Source organism: Triturus cristatus, chromosome 3_2 (assembly GCF_964204655.1).
Source record: "Triturus cristatus chromosome 3_2, aTriCri1.1, whole genome shotgun sequence".
NCBI classification, from domain to species: Eukaryota; Metazoa; Chordata; class Amphibia; order Caudata; family Salamandridae; genus Triturus; species Triturus cristatus.
In genome coordinates this window covers 994962911-994982648 of record NC_140584.1, presented here as the reverse complement: position 1 = coordinate 994982648, position 19738 = coordinate 994962911, and the positions used below count along the sequence as shown (strand labels likewise).

Here is a 19738-nt window from a genome sequence, read left to right as displayed (position 1 = left end):
ACCCCTACCGGAGCAGGGGCCTGGAGTACCCGGCAGTGCGCGCCCTCTTTCCCCGGTTTGCATCTGGAGGGGTTTCACCCTCTCCGGGAAGCCGGCCGCGGAGGAGGGCGCCTGAGGCGCGTGCGCACGGGCAGCCGGTGGAACACAACAGACAGCCACGCGCAGGATGCAGCCAGGGGCCCCGGGAAGGACCCGGGGTGGACCGGGCGCCAGGCCCCCTTCTCGGGGGGCCAAGCGCGCCGGCGGCGTACCTCCGTGGCAGGACCCGGCCAGGGACCCTGCCACGGGAGATCGGGGGTCTGACCTTGTGGGGGGACGAATGGGAAGTGGACCTCACCCTGCGACGGCCCCAGCCGCGTCCCGGGGAAGCCCCGGGGCGATTGACGATCGAGCGACCCTCAGACAGGCATAGCCCCGGGAGGAACCCGCGGCCGCAAGGTGCGTTCAAAGTGTCGATGATCAATGTGTCCTGCAATTCACACTAATTCTCGCAGCTAGCTGCGTTATTCATCGACGAACGAGCCGAGTGATCCACCGCCAAGAGTCACAGGCAACTTTACGAAAATGTTCGCCCATCTGTGGGCGCAGGAGAGGTGGGAGGATGGCGACGCCGTCCGTCCGCCACCCGCGCGGCGAGATGGCCCGGGTGCCCCGTTCAAAGCTTCCCCTCAGGGAGTCAGACAGCACCCTCACCGGAAGCCCGCCCCCACCCACCCACCCGGGGGTGAGGGAGAGGGCTCCCGCAGCGACGGGAGCAGGCAGCCCCACAGCCGCTGGTCCCTCCCGGGGTAACCCAGGTGGGACCCCTCAGCCCAGAAACACGGGAACGGGTCGAACCGGGTACCTGGCAATGAGGGAGGGTCGCCCCACCTGCACATCAGCCGTCTGTGCCAGGCAGCCCCGAGCCATGCCAGCAGGCTGGCAATCAGCCCACCACCACCCTCACCTGGGTCGGAGGCGCCAGAAGGGAAGAGCCAGGCGGCTCCCCATCCCGCACACCTCCCACCGAGAGGAGCCGGGGTCCCCTCGCAGGCCCTCGGCCCCTTCTCTTCCAGGCCGCCCTGCAGTGCGAGAAGGGCTGCTCCTCGGTCGCCCAAGATCCGGTCAGATCGGGCCGGGTCTCGGGACGCCTGGAGGGCCCAGCCGACGCCAGGGCCTTTTTGAGGGAGGGGTGGTGCCAGCCAAGGGTTGCACTGCCCTTCGGTTCCGTGCCGGGTGAGCTTGGGTTCCGTCTCGGAGAGGGACAGAGTATGGGGGCCGCCCCACATCCCCGGTCCCTCGCGCGTCAGTCGGGCCTTCCCCGGGGGAAGGGGCCCCCCAAAGTCCTGGTCCTCACCCGAGCGCCCGATGCAGCCGCGTACCGCTCCACCAGCTGGGGCGTGTCGGGGCAGGGCTGGGCCCTGTGCCTACGGTGCGTACTCGCACGAGGCGGGCCGAGGGCTTCGGGCTGGCGCCGTCGGTTGCTCGGGCCGCTCCGCCGTTAATGATCCTTCCGCAGGTTCACATACAGAAACCTTGTTATGACTTTTACTTCTTCTAGATAGTCATGTTTGATCGTCTTGTCGATGCTCCGCCAGGGCCGTTGCCGACTCCGGCGGGGCCGATCCGAGGACCTCACTAAAGCATCCAATCGGTAGTAGCGACGGGCGGTGTGTACAAAGGGCAGGGACTTAATCAACGCGAGCTTATGACCCGCACTTACTGGGAATTCCTCGTTCATGGGAAATAATTGCAATCCCTATCACGAACGGGGTTCAGCAGGTTACCCGCACCTGTCGGCGAAGGGTAGACACACGCTGATCTGTTCAGTGTAGCACACGTGCTGCCCCGGACATCTAAGGGCATCACAGACCTGTTATTGCTCGATCTTGTGTGGCCGAACACCACTTGTCCCTCTAAGAAGTTGGACGCCGACCGCTGGGGTTTGTGTAACTAGTTAGCATGGAGGAGTCTCATTCGTTATCGGAATTAACCAGACAAATCGCTCCACCAACTAAGAACGGCCATGCACCACCATCCACAGAATCGAGAAATAGCTATCTATCTGTCAATCCTTTCTGTGTCCGGGCCGGGTGAGGTTTCCCGTGTTGAGTCAAATTAAGCCGCAGGCTCCACTCCTGGTAGTGCCCTTCCGTCAATTCCTTTAAGTTTCAGCTTTGCAACCATACTCCTCCCGGAACCCAAAGACTTTGGTTTCCCGGAAGCTGCTCGGCGGGTCATGGGAATAACGCCGCCGGATCGCTATTCGGCATCGTTTATTGTCGGAACTACGACGGTATCTGATCGTCTTCGAACCTCCGACTTTCGTTCTTGATTAATGAAAACAGTACAGCTGGGGCATCCCCTGGCAGGCCACCCTGCACAGGGGGTATGCTGGCTTTGCATCCCTGCCTGTTCAGGGGCAAGCAGACTGAGAAAAAGGACCATCGGAAAGGGGTCCCCGGTGCTGCCTTCCCCGTTTTCAGCATTACCAGACCTCACGGAGGTCTAACTGAGAAAAGTCGGAAAAAAAGGACCATAGGGAAGGGGCTGAGTGGCAGGGGCCCCAGCGGGCAGGCCCGGGTGCTGCCTTCCCCCGTCTCGGGATCGCCGGACCTCACGGAGGTCTGACCCAGCAAACTCGGGGCAAAAGAACCATCGGGAAGGAGGCTGAGAGGCAGGTGTGTGTACCCGGGCCTCTGGGGGCCCCGCATCAGGTGGGCCCAGGTGCTGCCTTCCCCTGTCTCGGGATCCCCAGACCTCACAGAGGTCTGGCCCAGCAAACTCGGAGAGAAAGGACCATCGGGAAGGGACTGAGAGGCAGGTGCGTACCCGGGCCCCTGGGGGCTCTGGCGGGCAGGCCTGGGTTCTGCCTTCCCCTGTTTCAGAATCCTGACTGACCCTCTCCCTAGTAATCCAGAGGAAAATTACCCCCCTTTCTTGTAATCCGTGCACATGAGGGGACAGAGGGGACCCAAGGCACGAATGTACCCGACCTCCGATCGGGGAGGCAAATGGACCCTCATCGGGACTTCCAGGCAAGCCCGGCCATCTGGTCACGCCATTGGAAAGCATTGCGCGCGACCAGATGGCTGAAGGGATAGGCGCGACCAGATGGCCGAGGAGACAGGCGTGACTAGATGGTCGAGGGGAAAGGCGTGACCGGATGGCTGGGCTCGAAAGTGAAGCCATCTGGTCGCTCTGTGCCCCAACGAAAGGGTGAGCGGGCGCCGGGGCATGGGGGACAGGAGGCCCAGGGCCGCAGCTGGCCCCAGCCATGGAGGCTGCCTGGGGGACCCGACGGGCCCTCTGATCTGGGGCCCGCGGACACCTTGACAAGCAGGGGAGGCCTGCACGGGACCAACAGACCCCTGTCCTGGGAGATACATGTACAATCACCAAACCAAATGCACCACTTAAACACTGTAAGTTAAATCATATTCAGATTCTTGAGTAGTTATGTTTTTACAAAAGATCCACTTTTATTTTGCGATAATTTTTACACTTAAAAGTCAAAGTTTTCCAGAACAGCCGGAACAGCCGACGCGTTTCGTCCACCAAAGGACTTCTTCAGGGCTGTAACAGATATATACAAAGACGTATTGAAAACTTTGTTTTGACAAACAGACAAGACACAAGTTGACATTACAGAAAAGCTTGGGATAACATCTAAGTGTTACCAGGCACATATAAAAATATTTTCTTAAAAAGGTTATTCAAACCCACACAAAACAAACATGACATACTAGGAATGAGCCATTACATGTGGAAATTTATAAATTTACAATATGCAACAATAGTTTATATTGAAGAGAAATGCATAGAATCAGTATACATATAATCATCTGTGTAGGGCTTATGGTCAAGAGAACATTTTTTGTATGTAAGAGCACTCCTCTCGAAATGTCTCGACCCCAGTATGGTTAAATTATCTGCCAACACGAAAAAAGATGACCAAGGGAAGAGAATGAAACAAAATAACAGAAGTAAATATAAAAAAAGTCTGAAAAAAGGGGAGGGAGAGAGGATAGAAAGATAGTGGAGTGGTAACGCAGGAAAAAACAGCCAAATGTCAAAATATCCAAAAGGCCAGGCAAGCACGACGAGAATATAAAATATATACACACCAAGAGAAAATAATCAGTGTGACGTGAAAGGTATCTCCATAGATAGTTCTTGATCTTATGTTTTCATCACCAGTGCCGATGTCCCCAGTGATGAGATTTAGGGTCAATATATCTAAGGAAACAAGTACAATATATGTACGTCCATAATTAGGTCAGATGCCCGATAGAAAAAAGCACAATCAAAGTGTAATCATGTAAATCAGACGAACAGTACTTACTTCATATCCGAAAAATCAATGTCATGGTGGCAAAGCCAGTTAATATATGGAAGAGCACATATCCAAATTTGGATCAGAAAATGAGGATCGATCAAAGTCAAGTATCATCCAATCAGTTAGGCTTATGTAGATAAGTGAAGATACCTATGATGGAAGACAGACAACATATATGTATCCTAACGTGACCATGATTATGAATTTACAAGAAATAATAATTGAATAAAAAGTCTTGTCAATTGGTGAAGGTACATATACTCTAAATGAGGGAGGGGAGAGGGGAAGAGGTAGCAAAACGAAAAAGGAGATCCCTAATGCTGAGATCGCCATCATAATACGATCTATGGGGTATTTAACGCAAAAAAAGCGGTCCTAGTATAACGGCCGCCATCTTAGAATGGTATAAGGTACCTTTGTCAGTACATCTGTCATCCAAATCTATGCGGTATTTAACGCAAAAAAAGCGGTCCTAGTATAACGGCCGCCATCTTGGAATGGTATAAGATACCTTTGTCAGTGCATCTGTAATCCAAATTTAACTCATATTAAACTACATCATAGCGCCTCTATTCGGGAATGTTCAAAAAAGTCGATGGAGGCACAACCGGAAAAACCTACAAACACCACCTATAAGCTCATAAATACCTTAATAATGTTAAAAGAAGCGCGCTAAGAGGCTGGGGTTATATCAAACGCTATAACAGTGTAAAGTGTAAGAGAAAGTCGTTGCCTATGGCTACACAAATACACAATCACTCGTATACTCATTCGAAAACGTCTACTCCATTTTGGCTGATAAGAGTTCACCAAACGTTACTCGTAAAGGAAAAAATGAAAAAATAAATCCTAGACCATCATACATCCAGTAAATAAAGATAAAAGAGTATCTACTGAAAAAACGAGCGCTTACCAGAATCCGTATCTCCAGAGGAGGGTCAAAAATCCACCCATCCAATCAGGTAGCCGTCAGATCTCCAATGGGAGGGTTCCATATATATAGGCCATGTAAATGGGCAAAAGTGAACGCACCTGGTTGTGCAAAATCCCACCCAAAGGTTGTCGGGCGACGAAAATGGCAAAGAAGCCACCAAAATCATGGGCGCCATCTTAGAGATATCGGAACGTCAATGAATGGTGATTTGTTTGTACCGCAAATGTTTCAAATTATAATTTCAACATAAATCCCCACTCCACCGGGGAGATTTTTATTGTTAAAAAACGTAGGTCGAACAAAGTGAACGTACCCCCAGTGTGTTAGCTAGACATGCAAAAAACCCCGTTAAGGCAAACCACAGCGCGCGATATTATAAACAATTATAACTGAGCGATGAAGCCAGTTAATAAAAACGTATGAGTGGAGATGAGAGGGGAAAGAGAAATGGGTAATCACTCGTGTTGTGATCTCCATAGTAAAGACGGTATGTGGACCCAACGAAAAATATTCCTAAATACATGCCGCCATCTTGGAATGGCCAGCGGGTCCCTTTGGGTGAGAATATAGCCCGTGTTTTATTGCCCCTCCTTGGCCCCTCAATTAGGCAATATCAATTTAAGAACAGACCATATCCCTCAATACATAAAGTAGCGGTGTATTCATGAAAATGCTGAGTCAAAACGTCATTATCAATGTGTGAAAATGCGTGATGCCTGGTAACAAAACATATGTATATATACGACGGAAGGGTCCAAACTAGGATAAACGGCGTGACCCATCCCCGCATAACTAATGTAGTATGGTCAGCATAGGGAAAGTTCGAGTCCCAATATCTCTTCAGATCCACCCATAAGAATAAAATTACTACCTCATGTGTTTAACGGTGTATTCATAAAAATGTTAAGTCAAAACATCATTATCAATGTGTGAAAATGCGTGATGCCTTGTAACAAAACATATACATATGTATGACGGAAGGGTCCAAGCTAGGATAAACGGCGTGACCCATCCCCGCATAACTAATGTAGTGTGGTCAGCATAGGGAAAATTCGAGTCCCAATATCTCTTCAGATCCATCCATAAGAATAAAATTACTACCTCATGAAAATGATGAAAAAAAACCCTCCCAAGAAGAGAGGTAAAATAAGTTCTTGTAAGGACAGGTAATAGAGCGTCAAAAAAAGTGGGGAAGAGGTTGAATTTAAGGACGAAAAAAACAGTATAGGGGTCCAAATATTAAGCGCCCAATAGGTAGGGCGGTAAATATCAGGTAGCAAAAACTGCATAGGGGTTCAATTATAATTGAAATCTAGATCAGGGAATGTGACATGTAAAGAGAGGTGCTCTTTTTAACAGTATAGAAACGATCCAGGTTTTCAGAAAACACACCAGCCCACTGCAAGAGAGCGTACAGACATATCCCTCTTACATATATCCTAAAGGGGAGATGTACCCAGTCTAAATGATATCCAAATATGTGCTATTAAATCCTTTTGAGATGTTAGGGTAGAGGTGTCTCCAGAATGAACAGAAAAGGTCTGAGGGCATTTAGAGAAAATAGTGCATCTCTGATTAGCTATTATGGCCCATCTCGACACAGCGGAGTTTACAAATCTAGCCGGCCTCATTCCTTCTCAGGGCAAGTTCCCTGTTTCCTCCTCGGGGTGACACTGGTATGTGGTCTATGCCAAAGAACCATAGTTCATTGGACTTATGTTGTTTTTCTTGGAAATGGAATGTAAGGGGGTATCTGGAGTCACCGTTGTTTATTGCCCTTTGGTGTTCCTGTATTCGGATCCTAAGTTCCCTTTTAGTACTGCCCACATATATTATGTTACAAGGGCATCCTAAAATGTATGTAACAAACGTGGTTCTACATGTTATGATGTGTCTGATCTCGTATGTCCTTTCACTGTTGAATTGGAAAGTGCGCATTCTGTTTTTTCCAATCTTACAGACACAGCATTTGGTACATGTGTAGAAACCCCCTTGGCCCTCTCTCATCCAGTTAGAATTGTTTGGCGATCTGATCAAGCTCGGGCAGAGCATATTTCTCAGGCTACGACCACGCCTGTAGGTGATTTTGGGGTTTCGTGTGATCGAGTCCTTAAGGCCTGGAACATCCTCCAGGAGTCTCCAATGTTTGCGGAGGATATTATAGATCCTGCTGCTGTCTCTGTTATACCCCGTCACCAGGGCCACGGGCAACTGTTCCCCCCTCTTTTTACGTGGAGTTCTCTCCTCTAGTGTGCTTTCACGTTTGATGTTCAGTGCCCTCTTCTCTGTTTTGTTCATAAGAGTCACTGGATAACCCCTAGCCAGGAATCTTTCCTTAGTTTCTGTGATGTGGTGTATGAATGAGTCTTGGGTGCTACAGATCCTTCTCATTCTTACCATCTCCCCGAAAGGGATGTTGTTTACCACTTGTCGGGGGTGGGCGCTTTCATAGTGTAAAACACTATTACAGGCGGTGTTTTTTCGGTGGACTGTACTGTGGATCACATTGTTCTGCACAAAAAATTGGATATCCAAAAAATCTATTTTCTCCTTGTTCCAGTTTAAAGTGAACTTCACATTATACGGGTTCTCATTAAGGTAGGTGTAATATTCCAAAAGGTCTGGGACAGGTCCATTCCAAATGATAATGACATCGTCGATGTACCTGCCCCAGAACAAAACATGCTCAGTCCATGTGGTGGAATGTCTACCCCAGGCATGCACCCGCTCATACCAGCCCATGAAAAGGCCGGCATAAGCGGGCGCAAACCTGGACCCCATGGCCGTACCCTGTATCTGTTGATACCACCTGTTGTCATGGAGAAAAAATTTTTTTGACAGGATTATGTCTGTCATCTCCATGAGCATGTCATTGTGAGCCAGGTGATCAGCCGTTCGCTGACCCAAATAAAACTCCAATGCCCTGACACCAAACTCCTTCTTTATGCAGGTATAGAGACTGGTCACGTCCAGTGTGACAAACATCATTGAGTCCTGCCACTCCAATCCCTCAAATTTGGAAAGAATGTCTTTACTGTCTTTGATGTAAGCAGGTAGTCTCTGTACCAAGGGTTGCAGAAAGCCATCCACATATTGCGACAACCTCTCAGTAGGGGAGTTGATTCCAGAGATTATGGGTCGCCCTGGTGGAAAGGGACCACCTTTGTGAACTTTCGGTAGGACATAGATGCATGGAAATGTGGGCTCCATGACTGACAAATATCTATGTTCCTTTTCGTCCAAAAGCCCAATTTCCCGCCATTCGAAAAGTCTGTTATTGATATAGTCGCATAGTTGTTTGATGGGGTTAGCGGTTAGTCTCGTGTAACATGTGGTGTCCGAAAGTTGTCTCTCTATCTCCCCCATGTAGTCTGTTTTTTCCATGACGACCACATTACCCCCTTTATCGGCCTCCCGGATGACTAATGTGGAATTTGCTTTCAGTTCCTTAAGGGCCTGATTCTCGGCCAGAGATAGATTAAATGTAGTCGTGTTATTTTTGGTATGTGCAGCCTTCATGTTGTATAAGTCGTGGCATACCCTATCATAAAAGATGTCAATATTGGGGTGTGTCCCCATTGGTATGAACTTGGATTTCTCTTTAAGGTTGCTGTTTACATTTAGATCTTCCGTCAAATCTAGTTCAATACGTAAATCCTCCGTATCTATTTCTGTTTCAAATTCAATCGAAAGCATGGCTTTGAGGGCATTAAATTCTGAAACCGTCTGTTCAACATGGGGTTGTTCGGAATTAGTTTCCACACGTAGAGGCAGAGTGTTTGCAAAATGATCCTTTAATTTTAGATTACGTACAAATTTATACACATCAACGAAGATATCAACATCATTCCCCGTTTGAGTCGGGCAAAACCCAAGCCCCTTACCAAGAACAGAAATTTCGTTGTCAGTGAGATCTTTTTTTGAGAGATTAACTATTTTCAGTTCGTCAGTCCTGTTTATCCCGGATTCCCCTATTTTCTGATTCCTCCCCTCCTTGATCTGGTTGTCCTCTCTGGGATTTCGTTTGCGGGTTTGTTGGAGGCGCTGTTTCTGCCATCTCCTACCCCCCCTTCTTGTCTTGTGTCTTTTCCCAAAACCCTTCCCCCTACCCTGACTTTCTCCATTTCTAATAAAAAAGACGAAGTCTGGATATTCTCTGCTGGTTTGGGGGTTGGCGTCTCTGGGGTTATGGAGCTAACAGAGGATGAGACTGATGACACACTGCCCGTGAATGATGATGATCCCAGGGTATCCTCACGTTGTCTCTTTCCCTCCCCTGTCACCTTGATGTTGTCGTATTTCCGAGCAAATGTGTACACCCTTCCATTCCTATAGTCTCTATCATCCCTACGTATTTTCCTCACTTTCTTATCTTTCAGGTAAATGAGATGATCATCCAAGATTTTGTTTAGGATTTCGTAATTTTTCCCAATCGTCTCCTTGGGATCCATGGAGGCTATCTCGGTCTCAAGTTCAGTAATCTCTTGTTGTAGTTTTTTCCCTTTTCCCTCCGCATTTTTTATGAGGATTTTCATCATCACGAATGAGGCATCGTGAAGATTTTTTTCCCAGTCCCTGAGGTCATCCTCCTCTAAATTCTCAAAGGTGGGGAAAATTAAGATTCTTAAACCCCTTGGAATTTTGTCATTTTCCATGTATTTAGCTAAGGTGGTGCCATCCCACCACCTTGCCATTTCCGCCTTTTTCAGTCTCTCAAGTTTTTGAAATTTAATTTTTAAGCCCTCAGGGCTCGGGGTTGCAGTTGTGGTACCCCCGGCCCCCGGGTTGTTACCGAATAGGTCCTGTGCCAACTCATGTCTTCTGTCCTTAAACTGAGCCATATATATACTAGGATTGGAAAACTAATTAAACGCAACAGAGTGTCCCACTAAACAGTATATGAGCTAAAACCGTGCTAACAGGGGTGACAAAATATATAGAACCAAACACAAAGCTAGCGGTGGCCCTCTAGAACAGCACCGGTTTTGAAAATTACCCAATATCAGTTATGGTGATATAATTTAATCACCGCAAGTGTGCAAACTTGGTAGACACCCGCCAGCACAATGTCATTCCAAAAACTGGAAGATACATGTACAATCACCAAACCAAATGCACCACTTAAACACTGTAAGTTAAATCATATTCAGATTCTTGAGTAGTTATATGTTTTTACAAAAGATCCACTTTTATTTTGCGATAATTTTTACACTTAAAAGTCAAAGTTTTCCAGAACAGCCGGAACAGCCGACGCGTTTCGTCCACCAAAGGACTTCTTCAGGGCTGTAACAGATATATACAAAGACGTATTGAAAACTTTGTTTTGACAAACAGACAAGACACAAGTTGACATTACAGAAAAGCTTGGGATAACATCTAAGTGTTACCAGGCACATATAAAAATATTTTCTTAAAAAGGTTATTCAAACCCACACAAAACAAACATGACATACTAGGAATGAGCCATTACATGTGGAAATTTATAAATTTACAATATGCAACAATAGTTTATATTGAAGAGAAATGCATAGAATCAGTATACATATAATCATCTGTGTAGGGCTTATGGTCAAGAGAACATTTTTTGTATGTAAGAGCACTCCTCTCGAAATGTCTCGACCCCAGTATGGTTAAATTATCTGCCAACACGAAAAAAGATGACCAAGGGAAGAGAATGAAACAAAATAACAGAAGTAAATATAAAAAAGTCTGAAAAAAGGGGAGGGAGAGAGGATAGAAAGATAGTGGAGTGGTAACGCAGGAAAAAACAGCCAAATGTCAAAATATCCAAAAGGCCAGGCAAGCACGACGAGAATATAAAATATATACACACCAAGAGAAAATAATCAGTGTGACGTGAAAGGTATCTCCATAGATAGTTCTTGATCTTATGTTTTCATCACCAGTGCCGATGTCCCCAGTGATGAGATTTAGGGTCAATATATCTAAGGAAACAAGTACAATATATGTACGTCCATAATTAGGTCAGATGCCCGATAGAAAAAAGCACAATCAAAGTGTAATCATGTAAATCAGACGAACAGTACTTACTTCATATCCGAAAAATCAATGTCATGGTGGCAAAGCCAGTTAATATATGGAAGAGCACATATCCAAATTTGGATCAGAAAATGAGGATCGATCAAAGTCAAGTATCATCCAATCAGTTAGGCTTATGTAGATAAGTGAAGATACCTATGATGGAAGACAGACAACATATATGTATCCTAACGTGACCATGATTATGAATTTACAAGAAATAATAATTGAATAAAAAGTCTTGTCAATTGGTGAAGGTACATATACTCTAAATGAGGGAGGGGAGAGGGGAAGAGGTAGCAAAACGAAAAAGGAGATCCCTAATGCTGAGATCGCCATCATAATACGATCTATGGGGTATTTAACGCAAAAAAAGCGGTCCTAGTATAACGGCCGCCATCTTAGAATGGTATAAGGTACCTTTGTCAGTACATCTGTAATCCAAATCTATGCGGTATTTAACGCAAAAAAAGCGGTCCTAGTATAACGGCCGCCATCTTGGAATGGTATAAGATACCTTTGTCAGTGCATCTGTAATCCAAATTTAACTCATATTAAACTACATCATAGCGCCTCTATTCGGGAATGTTCAAAAAAGTCGATGGAGGCACAACCGGAAAAACCTACAAACACCACCTATAAGCTCATAAATACCTTAATAATGTTAAAAGAAGCGCGCTAAGAGGCTGGGGTTATATCAAACGCTATAACAGTGTAAAGTGTAAGAGAAAGTCGTTGCCTATGGCTACACAAATACACAATCACTCGTATACTCATTCGAAAACGTCTACTCCATTTTGGCTGATAAGAGTTCACCAAACGTTACTCGTAAAGGAAAAAATGAAAAAATAAATCCTAGACCATCATACATCCAGTAAATAAAGATAAAAGAGTATCTACTGAAAAAACGAGCGCTTACCAGAATCCGTATCTCCAGAGGAGGGTCAAAAATCCACCCATCCAATCAGGTAGCCGTCAGATCTCCAATGGGAGGGTTCCATATATATAGGCCATGTAAATGGGCAAAAGTGAACGCACCTGGTTGTGCAAAATCCCACCCAAAGGTTGTCGGGCGACGAAAATGGCAAAGAAGCCACCAAAATCATGGGCGCCATCTTAGAGATATCGGAACGTCAATGAATGGTGATTTGTTTGTACCGCAAATGTTTCAAATGATAATTTCAACATAAATCCCCACTCCACCGGGGAGATTTTTATTGTTAAAAAACGTAGGTCGAACAAAGTGAACGTACCCCCAGTGTGTTAGCTAGACATGCAAAAAACCCCGTTAAGGCAAACCACAGCGCGCGATATTATAAACAATTATAACTGAGCGATGAAGCCAGTTAATAAAAACGTATGAGTGGAGATGAGAGGGGAAAGAGAAATGGGTAATCACTCGTGTTGTGATCTCCATAGTAAAGACGGTATGTGGACCCAACGAAAAATATTCCTAAATACATGCCGCCATCTTGGAATGGCCAGCGGGTCCCTTTGGGTGAGAATATAGCCCGTGTTTTATTGCCCCTCCTTGGCCCCTCAATTAGGCAATATCAATTTAAGAACAGACCATATCCCTCAATACATAAAGTAGCGGTGTATTCATGAAAATGCTGAGTCAAAACGTCATTATCAATGTGTGAAAATGCGTGATGCCTGGTAACAAAACATATGTATATATACGACGGAAGGGTCCAAACTAGGATAAACGGCGTGACCCATCCCCGCATAGCTAATGTAGTATGGTCAGCATAGGGAAAGTTCGAGTCCCAATATCTCTTCAGATCCACCCATAAGAATAAAATTACTACCTCATGTGTTTAACGGTGTATTCATAAAAATGTTAAGTCAAAACATCATTATCAATGTGTGAAAATGCGTGATGCCTTGTAACAAAACATATACATATGTATGACGGAAGGGTCCAAGCTAGGATAAACGGCGTGACCCATCCCCGCATAACTAATGTAGTGTGGTCAGCATAGGGAAAATTCGAGTCCCAATATCTCTTCAGATCCATCCATAAGAATAAAATTACTACCTCATGAAAATGATGAAAAAAAACCCCTCCCAAGAAGAGAGGTAAAATAAGTTCTTGTAAGGACAGGTAATAGAGCGTCAAAAAAAGTGGGGAAGAGGTTGAATTTAAGGACGAAAAAAACAGTATAGGGGTCCAAATATTAAGCGCCCAATAGGTAGGGCGGTAAATATCAGGTAGCAAAAACTGCATACGGGTTCAATTATAATTGAAATCTAGATCAGGGAATGTGACATGTAAAGAGAGGTGCTCTTTTTAACAGTATAGAAACGATCCAGGTTTTCAGAAAACACACCAGCCCACTGCAAGAGCGTACAGACATATCCCTCTTACATATATCCTAAAGGGGAGATGTACCCAGTCTAAATGATATCCAAATATGTGCTATTAAATCCTTTTGAGATGTTAGGGTAGAGGTGTCTCCAGAATGAACAGAAAAGGTCTGAGGGCATTTAGAGAAAATAGTGCATCTCTGATTCGCTATTATGGCCCATCTCGACACAGCGGAGTTTACAAATCCAGCCGGCCTCATTCCTTCTCAGGGCAAGTTCCCTGTTTCCTCCTCGGGGTGACACTGGTATGTGGTCTATGCCAAAGAACCATAGTTCATTGGACTTATGTTGTTTTTCTTGGAAATGGAATGTAAGGGGGTATCTGGAGTCACCGTTGTTTATTGCCCTTTGGTGTTCCTGTATTCGGATCCTAAGTTCCCTTTTAGTACTGCCCACATATATTATGTTACAAGGGCATCCTAAAATGTATGTAACAAACGTGGTTCTACATGTTATGATGTGTCTGATCTCGTATGTCCTTTCACTGTTGAATTGGAAAGTGCGCATTCTGTTTTTTCCAATCTTACAGACACAGCATTTGGTACATGTGTAGAAACCCCCTTGGCCCTCTCTCATCCAGTTAGAATTGTTTGGCGATCTGATCAAGCTCGGGCAGAGCATATTTCTCAGGCTACGACCACGCCTGTAGGTGATTTTGGGGTTTCGTGTGATCGAGTCCTTAAGGCCTGGAACATCCTCCAGGAGTCTCCAATGTTTGCGGAGGATATTATAGATCCTGCTGCTGTCTCTGTTATACCCCGTCACCAGGGCCACGGGCAACTGTTCCCCCCTCTTTTTACGTGGAGTTCTCTCCTCTAGTGTGCTTTCACGTTTGATGTTCAGTGCCCTCTTCTCTGTTTTGTTCATAAGAGTCACTGGATAACCCCTAGCCAGGAATCTTTCCTTAGTTTCTGTGATGTGGTGTATGAATGAGTCTTGGGTGCTACAGATCCTTCTCATTCTTACCATCTCCCCGAAAGGGATGTTGTTTACCACTTGTCGGGGGTGGGCGCTTTCATAGTGTAAAACACTATTACAGGCGGTGTTTTTTCGGTGGACTGTACTGTGGATCACATTGTTCTGCACAAAAAATTGGATATCCAAAAAATCTATTTTCTCCTTGTTCCAGTTTAAAGTGAACTTCACATTATACGGGTTCTCATTAAGGTAGGTGTAATATTCCAAAAGGTCTGGGACAGGTCCATTCCAAATGATAATGACATCGTCGATGTACCTGCCCCAGAACAAAACATGCTCAGTCCATGTGGTGGAATGTCTACCGCAGGCATGCACCCGCTCATACCAGCCCATGAAAAGGCCGGCATAAGCGGGCGCAAACCTGGACCCCATGGCCGTACCCTGTATCTGTTGATACCACCTGTTGTCATGGAGAAAATTTTTTTTTGACAGGATTATGTGTGTCATCTCCATGAGCATGTCATTGTGAGCCAGGTGATCAGCCGTTCGCTGACCCAAATAAAACTCCAACGCCCTGACACCAAACTCCTTCTTTATGCAGGTATAGAGACTGGTCACGTCCAGTGTGACAAACATCATTGAGTCCTGCCACTCCAATCCCTCAAATTTGGAAAGAATGTCTTTACTGTCTTTGATGTAAGCAGGTAGTCTCTGTACCAAGGGTTGCAGAAAGCCATCCACATATTGCGACAACCTCTCAGTAGGGGAGTTGATTCCAGAGATTATGGGTCGCCCTGGTGGAAAGGGACCACCTTTGTGAACTTTCGGTAGGACATAGATGCATGGAAATGTGGGCTCCATGACTGACAAATATCTATGTTCCTTTTCGTCCAAAAGCCCAATTTCCCGCCATTCGAAAAGTCTGTTATTGATATAGTCGCATAGTTGTTTGATGGGGTTAGCGGTTAGTCTCGTGTAACATGTGGTGTCCGAAAGTTGTCTCTCTATCTCCCCCATGTAGTCTGTTTTTTCCATGACGACCACATTACCCCCTTTATCGGCCTCCCGGATGACTAATGTGGAATTTGCTTTCAGTTCCTTAAGGGCCTGATTCTCGGCCAGAGATAGATTAAATGTAGTCGTGTTATTTTTGGTATGTGCAGCCTTCATGTTGTATAAGTCGTGGCATACCCTATCATAAAAGATGTCAATATTGGGGTGTGTCCCCATTGGTATGAACTTGGATTTCTCTTTAAGGTTGCTGTTTACATTTAGATCTTCCGTCAAATCTAGTTCAATACGTAAATCCTCCGTATCTATTTCTGTTTCAAATTCAATCGAAAGCATGGCTTTGAGGGCATTAAATTCTGAAACCGTCTGTTCAACATGGGGTTGTTCGGAATTAGTTTCCACACGTAGAGGCAGAGTGTTTGCAAAATGATCCTTTAATTTTAGATTACGTACAAATTTATACACATCAACGAAGATATCAACATCATTCCCCGTTTGAGTCGGGCAAAACCCAAGCCCCTTACCAAGAACAGAAATTTCGTTGTCAGTGAGATCTTTTTTTGAGAGATTAACTATTTTCAGTTCGTCAGTCCTGTTTATCCCGGATTCCCCTATTTTCTGATTCCTCCCCTCCTTGATCTGGTTGTCCTCTCTGATCTGGGGCCCGCGGACACCTTGACAAGCAGGGGAGGCCTGCACGGGACCAACAGACCCCTGTCCTGGGCCCTTGGCAGAGCGGCAGGCCGGAGGACGGGGCCCATGTCCGGGCCCACCGGACCCCGTCCAGGGCAACCTGCCATGCGGCAGGACCCAGGACGGAGCCCGGGGCGGGGAGGCCGCCCTCCCCGGGGCCCTCAGGGGCCCAGCCAGAGCTCCTGAACCCAGCCAAGCAAGGGGAGGCTCCCCGGCCACAACGGAACCCCGTCCCAGGCCTTTGGCAGTGCCGCAGGCTGGGGGACGGGGCCCAGGGCCAGAGCCCCCGACCCGGGGCCCAGCGGGGCCCCTGGACCCAGGCGGGGCTCCCGGAGGCGCAGGGGAAGCCTCCCCGGGCCCATCGGACCCCGTCCAGGGCACCCTGCCACGCGGCAGGACCTAGGACGGAGCCCAGGGTGGGGAGGCCGCCCTCCCCGGGGCCTCAGGGGCCCGGCATGAGCTCCTGAACCCAGCCAAGCAAGGGGAGGCTCCCTGGCAACAAAGGAACCCCGTCCCAGGCCTTTGGCAGTGCCGCAGGCCGGGGGACGGGGCCCAGGGCTGGAGCCCATGACCCGGAGCCCGACGGGCCCCTTGACCCAGCCGGGGCTCCCAGGCCCAGAGGCGCAGGGGAAGCTTCCCCGGGCCCACCGGACCCCGTCCAGGGCACCCTGCCACGCGGCAGGACCCAGGATGGAGCCTGGGGTGGAGAGGCCACCCTCCCCGGGGCCCTCAGGAGACCGGCTGGAGCTCCTGAACCCAGCCAAGCAGGGGGAGGCTCCCCAGCCACAACAGAATCCCGTCCTGGGCCTTTGGCAGTGCCCCAGGCCGGGGGACGGGGCCCAGGGCCGGAGCCCCCGACCCGGGGCTCGGCAGGGACCCTGAACCCAGCCGGAGCTCCCAGGCCCGGAGGCACAGGGGAAGCCTCCCCGGGCCCGCCAGACCCCGTCCCGGACACCCTGCCACGCGGCAGGACCCAGGACGGAGCCCGCGGGAACTCATTCGGGCACCCGGCCACACGGCAGGACCGAGGACGGAGCCTGGGATGGGGAGGCTGCCCTCCCAGGGGTCCCTGGACCCAGCCCAGCAGGAGGAGGCCTGCCGGGTCTCATCCGGGGCAGCCCGCCACGCGGCAGGCCCCGGGACAGACCCAAGGCTGGGGCGGCATCCTGGCCTGTCCAGCTGCCGGCTGAGGACCGCTAGGCCGAGAGGGGTCCCAGAGTACCCTGTCCCTAGTAATCCGGAGGAAGGCTACCCCCATTTCTGGTAACCCGCGCGCTCCGATTGATGGAGGGGACCCTAGGGGCAAACGCGCCCGGCCTCCTGGAGCCCTGGCTGGGATCCGGGAGACAAATGGACCCTCATCGGGACTTCCAGGCCGACCCGGCCATCTGGTCGCCTCATTGAAAAGCATTGCGCGCGACCAGATGGCCGAGGGGAAAAGTGCGACCAGATGGCCGGCACCTGAAAGGACCCCCGTCTGCCCGCCCGAGCCGAGCCATAGCGGTAGGGCTCCCGCCTGCCCACCCATGCAGGGCTCAGGGGGCTCTGCTTCCCGGGGGGCTCGGGGACCCCGGCTGGGCCTCAGGCACTTGGAGGACCACCGGAGCTCTCGGGCCCGGGCGCCCGCGGAAGGACTGCCCTGGACCCATGGAGCCCGTCCCGGGCACTTTGCCACGCTGCGGGCCAGAGGAGGGAGCCCCGGACGCCTGGGAGGATGTTGCACGGGCATAGCCCATCTGATGCCCGGCAAAGAACCACCAGCCTCGGAGGGCTGTTCCGGCATATCCTGCCCCTACTAATCCGGAGGAAGGCTACCCTCCTTTCTTGTAACCCGCGCACTCCCATTGATGGAGGGGACTCTAGGCGCAGACGCGCCCGACCTTTTGGAGCCCTGACTCTGATCCGGGAGGCAAATGGACCCTCATCGGGACTTCCAGGCCGGCCCGGCCATCTGGTCGCCCCATTGGAAAGCATTGCACGCGACCAGATGGCCGAGGGGAGAGGTGCGACCAGATGGCCGGGTCTGAAAGGAATCCCATCTGTCCAGCCCCGAGCCTTCGCACTAGGGGTCTCGCCTGCCCACACAGGGCTCGGGGACTGCAGGGCATGGGGGCTGCAGGGCTCGGGAGCTGCAGGGCTTGGGAGCTGCAGGGCTCGGGGCCTGCAGGGCTCGGGGCTGCAGGGCTCCGGGGCTGCAGGGCTCCGGGGCTCCAGGGCTCCAGGGCTCCGGGACTGCAGGGCTCGGGGGGGCTTGTGGACCACTGAACACCCCTCTCTGGTAAACCGTGCGCACCGAGTGACGAAGGGGACCCTAGATCCGGGAGGCAAATGAGCCCCCATCGGGACTTCCAGGCAGGCCCAGCCATCTGGTCGCCCCATTGGAAAGCATTGCACGCGACCAGATGGCCGAGGGGAGAGGTGCGACCAGATGGCCGGGTCTGAAAGGAATCCCATCTGTCCAGCCCCGAGCCTTCGCACTAGGGGTCTCGCCTGCCCACACAGGGCTCGGGGACTGCAGGGCATGGGGGCTGCAGGGCTCGGGAGCTGCAGGGCTCGGGGCTGCAGGGCTCCGGGGCTGCAGGGCTCCGGGGCTCCAGGGCTCCAGGGCTCCGGGACTGCAGGGCTCGGGGGGGCTTGTAGACCACTGAACACCCCTCTCTGGTAAACCGTGCGCACCGAGTGACGAAGGGGACCCTAGATCCGGGAGGCAAATGAGCCCCCATCGGGACTTCCAGGCCGGCCCAGCCATCTGGTCGCCCCATTGGAAAGCATTGCGTGCGACCAGATGGCCGAGGGAAAGGTGCGACCAGATGGCTGGGACTGAAAGGACTCCCAGCTGCCCGCACCGAGCCATAGCGGTAGGGCTCCCGCCTGCCCTTGCAGGGCTCCGGGGCTCTGCACCAGGGACCCTTGTCCTGGGCAGATGGACACTTGGCAGACGCAAAATTCTGCGTAGTGGCGCTACGCAAAGTCGCCCAGCCCTAGTCAGGAGGCCTCTGCAGCTTGTACCAACCATTGCCACTGCTGTCATTGCCAGTGACAGTACCTACACAAATAATACTAACCAGCACACTACAAGTGTGACAATTCAGCCTACTCCAGGCCCCCAGATAAAATAGCTTGAGCGGCAAGTATCAGTTGTATTTAATGCATACTGAATTAATAAACCATTGCTGTTCTGCTCATCTCTAATTTATATAAACAGCGCCACTATGTGGCAGCTGTCATAAGTGCCAGTGTCGACAATTAAGTGCTGGTGCCGACAATTAAGTGACGGTGCCGAGCACCATAAACCACCAGCTCAAATTACTGGGACTCCTGCACAATGTGCCCAGAGGGCACAAAGGGAATTACATTCGGGGACAGGGGGACTAAACATTCCCCAGCCTGATATTCCAACTGCAACTGACAAAACACTGTGCGCTTTACATTTACAATCATTAATCATAGCACAT

At 49.5% G+C, this 19738-nt stretch overlaps 1 non-coding gene and 1 pseudogene across 1 annotated transcript; both read right to left on the bottom strand.

Moving 5' to 3' along the window:
* Window positions 1–392: 392 nt before the first annotated feature.
* LOC146858964 (5.8S ribosomal RNA) lies at window positions 393–546 on the bottom strand. Its single transcript, XR_014980428.1, has one exon. It is a non-coding gene; the product is annotated as a 5.8S ribosomal RNA (ribosomal RNA).
* A 943-nt stretch (window positions 547–1489) lies between these two features.
* On the bottom strand, window positions 1490–2174 carry LOC146858963 (18S ribosomal RNA; annotated as a pseudogene; the record flags this gene model as incomplete).
* Window positions 2175–19738: the final 17564 nt, after the last annotated feature.